This window comes from Camellia sinensis, chromosome 2 (assembly GCF_055761805.1).
Source record: "Camellia sinensis isolate YWXY chromosome 2, ASM5576180v1, whole genome shotgun sequence".
Taxonomy (NCBI): Eukaryota; Viridiplantae; Streptophyta; class Magnoliopsida; order Ericales; family Theaceae; genus Camellia; species Camellia sinensis.
The window spans coordinates 220780246-220793307 of NC_138962.1; the positions used below are offsets into that span (position 1 = coordinate 220780246).

At 36.1% G+C, this 13062-nt stretch overlaps 1 long non-coding RNA gene across 1 annotated transcript; it reads right to left on the minus strand.

Annotated features, from left to right (window-relative positions):
* Positions 1-3536: 3536 nt before the first annotated feature.
* LOC145819809 (uncharacterized) lies at positions 3537-6267 on the minus strand. The gene is made up of 3 exons (XR_014360585.1): positions 6135-6267; positions 4254-4302; positions 3537-3595 (listed from the first exon to the last, which is right to left on the minus strand). It is a non-coding gene; the product is annotated as an uncharacterized LOC145819809 (long non-coding RNA).
* Positions 6268-13062: the final 6795 nt, after the last annotated feature.

Genomic DNA, 13062 nt, shown 5'->3' on the forward strand with positions numbered 1-13062 from the left:
ATTTCATCAACTCAAGCCATTAGGGCTAAAGTTACATAAGTTCGAAACTCCAAAACCATTATATAACTCATAATGTGTATATAATGTATAAGTTTTGAGAATTAAACTAGATGGGTTGCAAAATGGATACGAGTGTTAGGTCACAACTCGATCCAAGCCCAATCTCAAACACATGCACAAATTAAGCCTAACATAGCTTAGCCCAAAGCTCAAGACTAGGTCCAAGTCCAAGTCTAACACCAAACCCAGCACATGCACAAGTGTAAGTCTAGGCCTAGTCCAAACCAAGACTAAGTCCAAATCTAAACCCAACTTTATTGAGGCCCACTTTATAAGACAATTCTCATTCACAACTCAATAGTTTCGGCTCATTATTTTTGTATTACAATCTTCTCACTTAAGATAATACAAAACCACTTAGACCCACCCCAACCGGCGGTTAGGTCCCACTTTAATTTAGAATTAAAGTTGCTAAAAAATCATTATTTTCCAATAATCCCCCACATGAATAAAATTGGCCGAATAAAGAAAATCGGTCAACGCTTAACAACAAAGACTCGGAGAGAGAGCACATAGAATAACCCTACATCAGAAAAGGTAGCTGTTGGCCTTGAACCTTTCGTAGTGAATGCCTATCGGATTTACTGGCTAACTAGTGAATGTGATGTCTTGAATTGTTCTGCCATTTGTGTGAATCGAGACAATAGACCTCACACAGGAGTTACTCCAACCATTATTCTTGTTCTCACTGGAGTGTCCGGTTTGGCCCTGGAATACTAGCTAGTTCAGTGAGTGTTTTTAAAGAATTTAGCATTGTCAATTCTTAAAGAAGTGGCCCCACTTCGCACTAACATAGGTGACCTACATAAGGTATTTCTCTATACTATGGTTGACTATTCACAACACTTAGGTCATTAAAAATATCAACTTAACCTCCCACCCCACAGGGTATCATATAAAGAAATAGGCAAGAGGATTTACCTCCACAGTGACTCATCTGTTACACGCAATTAAGTTATCCCTTTGAACCTAGATCTTGGGATCTCCAGTCAGCTAGGTTAGGTTTTCCATTCCAGTAACATTACTAAAGGCCTTAACCCCATTCCTGTTGACGACGTTTCTACTAAATCTCGAGTTAATCCTTTGGTTAGCGGATCCGCAATGTTATCCTTGAACTTTACATAGTCTAGAGATACAACTCCATTCGAGAGTAGTTATCGTATGAAATTATGTCTACGACGGATATGTCTAGACTTTTCATTATACATATGACTCTGTGCTTGTCCAATCGCCGATTGGCTATCACAATGAATACAGATAGCAGGCACAAGTTTCGGCCAACGTAGAATATCTTCAACGAACTGGCGAAGCCATTCAACTTCTTCAGTTGCTTTCTCCAAAGTAATAAGCTCAGATTCCATCATAGATCTCAATATACACGGTCGCTTTGAAGATTTCCAAGACACGGCTTCCCCTCTGAGGGTAAACACATAACCACTAGTGGATTTGGAGTCCTTTATATCAGATATCCAATTAGCGTCACCATACCCTTCTAATACCGCTGGTATTTGCTATAATGCAACTCATAATCCCAGGTGTAGTGTAGATAACCTAACACTCGCGTAATGCCTATTCAATGAGTGGCATTCGGATTACTCATGTATCTACTAAGCCTTCTAATAGAGTAGACTATATCTGGCTTTGTACAACTCATCAGACACATTGAACTTCCAATGATCCGAGAATATTCTAGCTGAGAGACACTCTCACCATTATTATTGGTCAAATGTAGACTTACGTCCACCGGTGTCCTAGACACACTTGTATATAAATAAAAGGGAAGAAGGCCGGGAAACGAAATTTGTTAGTAGAACTACATTTGAAATGGCTGCTGATCATTTACAGTTTCTGAAGATGACTTTGAAGAAGCAGAGCGGGAAGGATTCATAGAATTCCCCCTCAGGCTTCATTTTGTTGAGATTTCAGAGGTCTTGCGTCAAAAGAGGATTGACCCCTGGACACCCATAGGATTGAAAGATCCTCTGTATGACCTCAAGTTCGCATTGGCTGATTGTGTCATGTTAGTAGAGAATGAGAGAAACCACATTACCGAAAGAAAGCAAAGTCTCTTATTAAGCTCTCATCATTATGTCAAGAAGCAATGGTTTCTTTTCAAGTTGAAGAGGAAACTTCTCCGCATCAAAAACGAGTTGCTACAAAACATGAGCGATGTTGGCATTGCAGACATTGCAGATGAGAGGCGATAATCCTCGAGCTTGATCAAGGTTTATCGACCAACAGACTTTCCAGATTTCAATCTCGCTCTGATTCATGGTTTCAATAATCATTTGCTCAAGATGGAAGATTTCACTACAAGAAATTGCATTTTTCGCAACGCAACAAAATATGTTGGTAAAAGGGAAAATTCGTTGGCAAAGAGTTTTGCCGTCACACAAAGCTACGTTGGCAACCCATAGGCAAAAGTGAGTTGGCAAAAGTTTTTACCGACGAAATTATCATTGCGTTGGTAAAAGTAATACCTTTAGCGATGAACATAGTCGTCGCTAAAAGCCTCCATCCATCGTCGGCAATTTACCTTGCGTTGGTAAAAGTCATTCAAATATGATGATTGTGTGGCACTTTTCGCGACACATATTTGCATGGGCAAAAAATATACTTTTAGCAACAACATATGCGTCGGGAAAAGTAAACTTTTGGCGACACATTTACGTCAGTAAATGTTGCCATTTACCGACGATTTGTTTGTCGCTAAAGCTTTACTTTTGGCAACGACAAATTGGCATTGGCAAAAAATACACTTCTACCAACACAATATGAGTGGGGAAAAGTAACTTTTAGCGACACATTTACGTCGGTAAATGTTGCTATTTGCCAACGATTTGGTTGTCGATAAAGCTTTAGTTTTGGCAACGACAAATCAGCATTGGCAAAAAATACACTTTCACCAACACAATATGAGTGGGCAAAAATAAACTTTTGGCTACACATTTACTAACAAGTTATTTGTCGAGAAAGCTTTACTTTTTAACAACGACAAATTTGCAGCAGCAAAAATAATTGAAACTCATTTATAATTTTTTAAAAGATTTACAATTTTACAAGAGGCATCCCTCAGGCACCACTATAACAAACTAATAACATTGATATGAAACCACACAAAATACCCCCTCCATACCCTTCCATCCAAAACACCAGTAGTTGCCCGAACTTACACCTAATGACAACCCCCATTAATGAAAACCTGATCTATTACAGACTGGACAAAAAGTCCTGCACCCTTCCAAACATCAACAACACCAGCAAACATCCAACAACACCGCAACACCTCATCGTAACAATCACCATCACAGCAGCATCACCACAGCATCTCAGCAACAGCAGCAACATCACAGCAGCACCAGAAGAATGGCAGATTAGTATAGCAGATCAGCAAACTGATTCAACACAGATCATCACCAGTTCAGAAAACCATTTCAACTCAGCAACCCAAACAAAATCATATAACCAAATCAGAATTAGATGCACTTGGTGGTGTTTCTTTTCCTCTAGTGTACTCACTAGTCTATCGAGAAATCTGAAAATTAGATGCACACTACAGTCAATACTTGATATTGTCACAACTGATTAGGAATAATAAGCATGGCATCATGAAACCAAAATACTAGTAATGTGCACGACTGGAGGGAGAGGGATAATCAAGCAAACTGCAGTTACTGGGCAAAAAGCATTAAGATCAGGACAGAAAACTTCTGAATCGGTCATAACAATAGACAGTTGATTCCTAACAACAACCAAAAATGCAAAGACTTATTGGGATCGCACAAAATATGCATCAATCAAATACCAAAAGAAAAGTCATGTAAATATAATATAATTGTCATTTGTGAATTCTCATTTTTTATGTTATCATTTTTCAAGTTTTCAGAAACAAAAATAATAAAAAGTTCAAAAACATCCATTCTTTTCATATCATGTTTACATTAGCAGTTGCGGTAACAAATCAAACAAACACAGAAGATAAAAGGTACTATCCCATTAAACAAACGCAGACGATAACAGATGGTAGCCCCTATGTTTGGAATTTTAATCATCCAAGTAGCTCAAAAAATGGCAGAAAAAAAAGACTGAAGGTCATAAGAACATAATTATGACAGAAAACTGCATGGGCTTTGCTATTATGAATTACTTTCCAGAGATAATGTCGCAGATACAATACCTTAGGAGGAGCATACCTTTGCAGAATTTCCACCTTCTTCGGATCAATAGCAGAAATTACTTCATCTGTAACGAAAGTTACATTAAAAATAAAGGTAGCAAAACAGGGAAATTATTTTCCAAGTAAAAATAACATATGCACATCATTATAACTATTTATTAAGCATGTCCCAATGGTTAAGTGATAGAGGTAGACTATTTCAAGAAGTATAAATCACACGCAGAATTTTAAATTATATTTGCAACAGAACACACACACACACACACACAAAGTCGTAATCCAGCTAAGATAGCATATTCCTGTTTCTGTTCTACTTTGAAATCGAGTAATTTCACAACAAATTGCCCCGGATAAGACCAGTCATCAAATATTTATATGCAAAGTTAAGTAACAGTGGAGTGCTCCACAACATGAAAAGTACCAAGATATACAATTTCCTAATCTCTTTCTTAAATGCTATCACTACTACTTATCCCACAAATTTAGTAAACTTCAAGCAATCCCTCCCTTCTTACATACTTTGAGAAAAGACCAAACTCTTCAAGAGTGTATAAAACAATATTCCAAGCAAAACCAAATGTTGAGATAAAATAAATCTAAGAGATAAAGGACAAGTTCACATCATGTTGGGCTAAGAGCCCCTGAAACCATTTTTTCATATCAAATCAACCCATCTATTATCTTTTCAATTTCATTTAAAAATATAAAGAAAATGCTGAGCAAGCATGCAAACGCCTACGTGGGAGAGAGAGAATCCCCCAGTCACAATATTGTTGGGATATACTAGTATGGAAGGTGGTGTTGGTGCCTCCCTGATTGCAATAAGAGGATACTTTTAGGGTGGTGGTGGGGGGGGGGGGTTGCGGCTCCAACTAAAGTAGATCCAAGTTGTTATGTACAAGTGAGATTCTCTAACAATGTTTGTATCACATGAACTCCACAAGAATTAAATTAGAGCTTCCCTAATGCAAGATTACCTAGATATTTCGGTTTGAATGATGGGAAAAAAGGGGGGGGAGTTCAAAAGTATTCAAAGTGTTTGATTAGATTCTAGTGATACAAAGGGCTTTGAGAAGTTCCGTAGAAGAAGAATTCACAAAGTAAGAAAAAGAAAGGGAAAGAAATGAACCATAACCATGAATCATGACTGCTATCCCCATTCAAATCAACAAAAATTTCCGCAATCGTTCATTAACCAAGACAAAGCATTCATTGTATTTAAACCTCATCTTACATCAAAGGCACAAGCAAAGTTATGACCAGATGGAACTCAAATTTTGAAGAAATTATTTAAGTTAATAACAGGCTGGATTAAAGACTCACAACCCAGCTCAAGTTAGAATTTAAATTAAATAGAAACTTTTAGAAAATACACTCACAAGAATACTTAGTTTCAGCAAATAAACTTTTCCAGAATCCTAGACCAACACAAATAATAACTACCAACAATAGAGCAAGTAACAACACCTCATAATAAAATACTTACTTTTAACACCAATCAACATGTAGAATTACCAAGAAACTCTCAAATTAAAAACTAGTGAGGAAAAAAATCTCTATGAAGCATTAGTTCACAGGTCACTGCATCAATCATTATCTGTAATTAAGTGTGACAAAGCATAAGAAACCTTTAGTTTATGCAAGTGATGCACGATTTCCTAGTTTAAAACTCCAAAGAAACCATGAAACTGAACCAAAAAAGGAAAAGAAAAACAAAGTGTAGCATAAAAACCATTCCTAGTTTGGTATTAGCTACTTATAATTTGTCAGAAAGAAAATTTTCCAGCCAAATTTGCTGATCAATAACTAGCACAATCAGCAGCCTTGTGTTGAAGCAATATCACAAGCAAATGTAGTATATATCATGACCATAGAAATAAGCAAGTGTAGTATATACCAGCAATGACCACCGATTTGGGTCTCGCATGATAAATGGGAATATTTCAGAAGGTTGCATAGTTTCTGACAGCAAGGAGTGATTTACTGCTTCCTCAAAATGCAAGTCAAACAGCAAGAGGAAACCCACTTGAGCATGAGATGGCTTCCTCAAAGTTCCTATATATGCTTACTTTGAAGCTCCTCCACCAAGGAGATGGCTTCCTCAAAGTTCTTCTTGCGCAACAGGTCTTTGATTTGTTGCTCCGACGGTACTTTCCTATAGCAAATAACCTGGAAATAACATAAAACAGTATGATTTTCCAAACATTCTACCACCCTAAGTACTAAATGTACTAATAACTAAAACTGCAGGAAATACCCAACAGAACTTATTTACCACGATGCCTCATTTTGAAAGTACAAGAGACCAGTATTGTGAACTTACAGGGCACAAGGATAAACAACCAATATATAAACTGGTCTGCAAGTATAGTTGATCTAAACTAGATTGTTAGAGTTGTTAGTTTTTCATATTATTTTAAAGGTAGTTTTGTAATCTCATATCGAACTAATATAAATACATTCTGAGGTGCAGAGTAGATGATAAAGCCCTAAACTTATTTCTCTGCTCTTCTTCTTCCTTCTTCTCTTCTTACTTAACCCTAATTTTCTTTCAGGTGATTTAACCCCCTAACCTAAAAATACCAGTACATTCTGAGGTGTCAAATGAACAATGATGTCAGATTACCAATTTGCTAAAGGTAATAATCATGAAAATAAAGCATATATAGGAATTTAATCAAGAGAATTTCCACACTCACTTCTGAAAAGATGGTTTTCGCGGCTTCCACGGGTCATAAATTCATAAACAAGCAGCCGCTGATCATCTTCAATACAGTACCTGACAAGTTTAGCAAGATTAGGATGGTGAAGCTGCCCAAGGAAGTCCACTTCAGCCTGTATACAATAAGAAAGTACAATTTAGTTACCTCCCATCATTTTTTTGCTTCTCACACACAACATCTTCTGAACAATCAATCTACTAACCCAAAGCAGATAACCTATTAACCACCCATTCTCTATGGAAGTCCAAACCAGGACCTGCAACCTCAGCTAGAGCTCCAAAAGCATGTGCAGTGAAGGCCCTGGATACATATCCCAAGGTGTTAGCAAAAAAAATAGGATTAAAAACTGTATCAGTTTACCAAAAATGGAGGTCTATATGCATATGAAAGAGGAGAATGGACCAGCTTGGGCAAGATATGAGGCAAAACAGCAGCAGTCCTGACACTGAAGTTAACATGCAAAGAAATTTAAGGACCACAAAACAGCTGAAAAACAACAAGAAATCCAGCATTTAATCTAAGAAGTGGAATATCTTACTTTAAGATTTGTTTGAGGCCATCAAGGGCAGTATTAGAGGTTTCATCATCCTCCAAAGCCTGCAAGAGTGTAGGGACAATCTCATCAATTGCTTGCAATCCGACACTCTACATTATGGCAATTTATTATACATTTTCTGCTCCAGAGTACCATGTTAAAAATAAAATCAAAATGACTAAAAAACATTAGGAAAGAGCACCTTGTAAAGTGTGCTGAATGCTAAGCCTGCCGACTCATGAACCTCGGGCATGCTATTAAAGAAATACAAGAAACTTAATATAGCATACACCAAAGATTAGAGAGAAGTGGAATAGATTAAGTGAACCAGCAAATCAGAGCAATTGATCAACAAACCTATCACAAAGGGCTGTACGGATGGTAAGAATGAGCTCATCCATGAAACTCAACAACTGACTCTTACCAGCACTGGCCATCACTTCACTCAGACCAATACATACTCTCTGTTGGTGGAGAGAAAATTAGATTTGCGGACTAAAACAAAAATTTAAAAAGGATAGATTAATAGATATAAATCTAAATTGTTTTCTTTATCATTGTATCCTATGTTATTTTGTTCACACTTATAATGTCTTTTATATGTGCCTAAGTGATGGACACTTGTGTATACCAATTGTCCGAAGCATTTCCGGGTCTAGAAAGATCTGAGATGTCAGTGTCAACAAGGACATGCCACCCTCTTAGAAGTGTGTATGTGCTTCTTAGATCACTACCACAGTTTACATTGCCTATGCTACGCTATTAATTAAGATAAACAGTCATGATAAAAATAGTAATTTAAAACAACGCCAAGAATGTAAACAATAACAAGTGAAAAAAGAAAAAAGGAAAATGTTGCCAACATATATTTTTTCTGCAATAAGTCAACCAAATGTTGCCAAAACAAGAGCAACCTATTTGTCAGCCATGTCTTTAGAGATTCTCATCAAGCCCAGTGCAAACAAGAAAATAAGATCCACAAAGTAGAATTTAAAGGTCAAAAGCCTCACTTGTCTTCTGTTAGCATTAGGGTCTTTTAGCCCTCGTGATAAAATTGGAATGATTAAAGGCAGAACTCTTTCCCCAAGCTTTCTTAGAAGCTCACAAAGTGATCGTCCAGCAACCTGAAAATACAAGAGCAACTGAATTTATTATTTGGGACTGTACAAAACCCTATCATAGCTTAGAAAACACTACAAGAAGAATAGCAGACTTGTCTCCTTTCAGAGGATGATGATGCAAGAGAAGTAATTAAAGTATTCATCAAAACTGGCATTATTTCCTTCAGAGTCTTGGGAGTATTTGCAACTATGGTCTTCCACACATGTAATGCAGCCTGCACGAGAGAGAGAGAGAGAGAGAGAGAGAGGAACACACTTACAGTCTACATGTCCAAAAACCAAAAGGCAGCAAAATATTAACAAACAAAGCAATCCATTATATTTATAGCAGCATTACCTGGCGCACTGTTAAGCTCACAACATAATACACCAGATCAGCAACCCCAGCAGTGCAGCTGCAAAAGAGCAGCACAACAACAAACCCCATTAGCAGCAACACATTAGCAGCAACAAGAGAGGCTTCAATAGAGCAGAGAGACTCCATACAAACCCCATCAGTATAGCAGCATTAGCAATAGATTGCAACAAACCCCATCACAAGTTAAACCCCAACAGATCATGATGCACTAGACCAAAACAACACTACTAAACCAGAGAGGCAACACAACAACATACCAATTTTAGCAATGACATGTTATTATCGTCTTTAACGGTGAAGCTGGCTGGTTCAGTCACCTCTACACGACCCCACTTGTCCACTGCAAGCCTCATTGACCCCTTGAACATGTCAATTTTAGCATTGCGCAGTATTACAGTACCATCAGGCTTCATCAAGTCCACTGCATAAAAGGAAAGCCAAGAATTAAACTCAACAAACTTAATAGAAACTTTGCCCTAAGTTTAAGACCCGCATCAGAGAGGAAACTAAAGGGTGCAACCCAAAAAAATCAATGTTCAACAGGTATGATAGGCATGACAAACATTTAAAATTTAAAGCATGGGCCAAATTACAAAAAATCAGTGGTACCTGGGGGCCATCTGGTCGGCCTTTTTGTAACACCGTCTTCGAACTAACAACTTTCAGAATGAGATTATGTCCACCAGTGCCAGGTCGCAGCTGATCAACCTTATTGAACACTAGTTTCCTTATAGCAGACTTTGCTTCAGCCATTTGTAACACGTTAGACGATGAAGTAAATGTCTTTAATGCCTTCAGAAACCTATAGTACCGGTTTCCCATTCACCAAGAGAGCCTCAACTACTACTCTGGTGGAAAGTGTGTCATAACCTAGAAATTCTGTGTCACAAATATTTTCAGCTAGATCTAAAAAAAACCTTTATATAACAAATAATAAAAACTAAACTGAACACATCATAACAATTAGTAATGTAACCAAATTAATATCAAATGCATTTCAATATCCCAAATTTTATTCAAATATCTAACAATACTAAACATAAGAATTCTAAAATGCGGGAATGAAGTGTGGTAAAGCCCATGATAGCATATGAAGGTGTATATATATGCTCTAATACTGTGATGTAAACCTTACAAGCTAACAATAAGGATTCAAATGTAATGCAGTCGAGTAGAGATTGACATGACAGCCATCATTTTTCCAAAGGAGAACATTCAGTTCTTCTCATCACAAACAAACAGAAAATTATAACATGCTCACCAATTCCATACCAGGATCACTTATGCCTGGTGTTCCTGCATCACAGATTTGGGCCACAATTTCACCCTGTTGCAATCTCTTCAGAACTGCTTGTTCTCTTTGAGACTCATTGAATTTATGATAACTTAGCTGAAAATCTAAAGCTTACCATTAGAAAGAGAGTAAGAATGCCAAATATCAGTTAGCGTTATCAAACAAAATCGATAAACCTATTCCCAGTTCAATTCCTTCCCAGATCTAGTTCAAGAACCTGGAATTCCCTTAGGGTTCTCTAATTTTAGATTCAAGAATTTTTTTTTTTTAATTTTTTATTTTATACAATCACAACTAAGTTAAAGGATCCTAATTTTTGTATCAGAACAACAATTGTTTTAGATTAACAAATTTAAAATATATATATATATATGTATGTATATATTGTGTTCAACCCATTAAAGAACCCAATTTCACAATACCCAATTGACATTGAACATATTTTTCCCAACTCAGATTCAAGAAGTTTATAAAAAAAAGAATAAATTCACAATCTAAAACAATACAGTCGCGTGCTTTCAAATTAATTCAAGAGCCTAGAGTTCCTTAAGGTTCTCTAATTTTACATAATTTTGGAGTTACTCAATCAAAACCTTGATTTTTCAGTGAAAATCCCCAAATCAAAACCCTAGTTTGAATCTACAAACCTGATTGAATGGTGGAAGTGTTCTTCTTCGCGTGCGTTCGTCTCTTCCGTCTCCTCTCGGCCGTCTTCTCTCTCCACCGTTACTTCTCTTTCTTCGTTCTTTTCTTCTAGCTCAGAGCTCTATCTGTGTGTATTTTCTTTGTCCATCTTCTCCTTCTCACTCGTTGTTATGCCAGTTGGGGTTTGGATTTGGGATTTGGGGTCTGATAGAGAGAGAGAGTGAGGGTTTTGAAGAGTTTTTGCAGAGAGATGAAAAAAAGAGAGAGGAGGGTTTGGGATTTGGGGTCTGATGGAGAGAGAGGGTGGGGTTTGAAGATTTTTTGCAGAGACATGAGGGTTCGAACCCTCTCTCTTCTCCCTCTCTTCTAGTTTTATCCGATGACAGCTTTCTATCTTCCTTAACCCAATTAGATTCCTTAACCCAATTGGAAGCCAAACAATTTGATAAAAAAAAAATTTCTAATATATTTTTGGTCATTGGCGCCAGATGTATCTCATTTTGGCGCTTTTTTAATTTTCAGTCGAACCATTCACGACATAAATTATGTGTCGTAAAAAGTATAATATTTTAAACGGTTGGCATTTTGTACGTAGTAAAAAGTGTAATTTTTAACAATTGACTTTTGTATGTCGTGGAATATTCAATATTTTTAACGACTGCTGTATGCATGTGGTTTATAGTTAATGTATTAACGGCATGCCATATGTATGTCATAGAAATGTTTTATTATTTACGGCTAACATTTCAAGCAGTAAAAAAATCATCATTATGAGTATTCATGACCTACGCAGTAAACATGTCGTGATTGGGAAATTATTTACAATATGCAAAAAAAGCAAGTTGTAAAAGTGAGAAACCACGACTTACATTTATTATATGTCGTTGATGTGAAACCGTAAAAATCTAGTTTTGTTGTAGTGAAAAAAAAAAGGAGGGAATTTTAAGAGGGAAATGTCCACCGCCGATTAGCAGATCACCCCAAAAAAATAAATAAAATAAAATATTCAAAACAATTTTTAGATTTGTTTTTTTTTAAAAAAAATTAAAAATAATTTTAGAGCAATAAAAATCAAAATTATATTTTTAAAATTTTAAAAAGTATTTATGACCTAAAAGATTAAAAAAAATTAGATTTGTTTTTTTAAAAAAAATTAAAAATAATTTGAAAGCAATAAAAATCAAAATTATATTTTTAAAATTTTAAAAAGTATTTATGACCTAAAAGATAAAAATATACAAAAATAATAAGTTTTTTTTTTCACCCAATTTTTTTTTTTAGTTTTTTAGGAAAAAAATTTGAAACTAGTTTCTGAAAATAAAAACAAACATATTGAAAGTGATAATCTAACCATATTCTTAGAAAAAGTTTAAATTATCTCAATTTAGTCATCTCAACTTAAGAGTATCTTTGGGCTCAATGGGTTCATTTTGTGATCTAATTCAATGATCATTTTAATTTTACAATTCAGTAACTAAAATATTTAAAACTCTTTCAAAAATTATAATAAAAAACACAAATCACTAAATTACATCATTCCACTAGTAAAACTTTTACCGACGAATAGTGTCATCGTCGCTAAATGGTTAACTCTTTGCCCACGCCAACTTGTCGTCGCCAAAAGTAAGCACACTAGTAGCAACGCTCATTGTGTTGCTAAAACATAAGCCTCGTAGGTAAAAGTTTTGAAATTTTGGCGCCAACCAAAAAATTTGGCGCTAAAATAATGTTATGCCTTTTTAGCGACGGCAACAAATTGCGTCGGTAAAAGTATACTTTTACCAACGAAATTGATCACTGTGTCGCCAAAAATATACTTTTGGCGATGAAAAATTGACGTCGTCGCCAAAAGTAGTTGCCAAAAGTGCAATTTCTTGTAGTGTTTGCTCCAAACTACTACACCTGATACTGATAATTTCAGTGCAATTGGTATCTTAGGGAGGATCAGGTAAAACTACTCTTGCTCAAATGGTGTTCCATAGCTGTAGTGTCCAAGAAAGTTTCTCCCTAATGTCATGGGTTGAGTTACCTCAACATCCGGATCTAAGATCCGTTGTCTTGGCTATTCTTGAATGCTTGGAAAGTGATTTCTCTTTGTCTGGCAACACTTCTGATCTTGATGATCATTTGCACAATATGTATCTTTACT